The following is a 243-nucleotide window of genomic DNA, read 5'->3' as shown; positions in this document are numbered from 1 at the left end:
AACTGTCAGGAAACCAAACTTGAGTCTGTTTGTCTGAACGTAACAAAGCCAATCTGCCCACACCAGGTTGTGGTGAAGGAAAATGGAGTGTTTATTGCAGGCACCAAGCAAGAAGTCCAGGACAAGCAGTGCTTAAAAGTCCTGAACTCCCCAGAGGCTTTCAGGGAAGGTTTTTAAAGACAGGGTGAGGGAGGGGGCCTTGCGATGCGTGATCAGCACTCCGACATTCTTCTGATTGGTTGG

Source organism: Ovis canadensis, chromosome 3, assembly GCF_042477335.2.
Source record: "Ovis canadensis isolate MfBH-ARS-UI-01 breed Bighorn chromosome 3, ARS-UI_OviCan_v2, whole genome shotgun sequence".
Lineage (NCBI taxonomy): Eukaryota > Metazoa > Chordata > Mammalia > Artiodactyla > Bovidae > Ovis > Ovis canadensis.
This window is presented reverse-complemented; position numbering follows the sequence as displayed.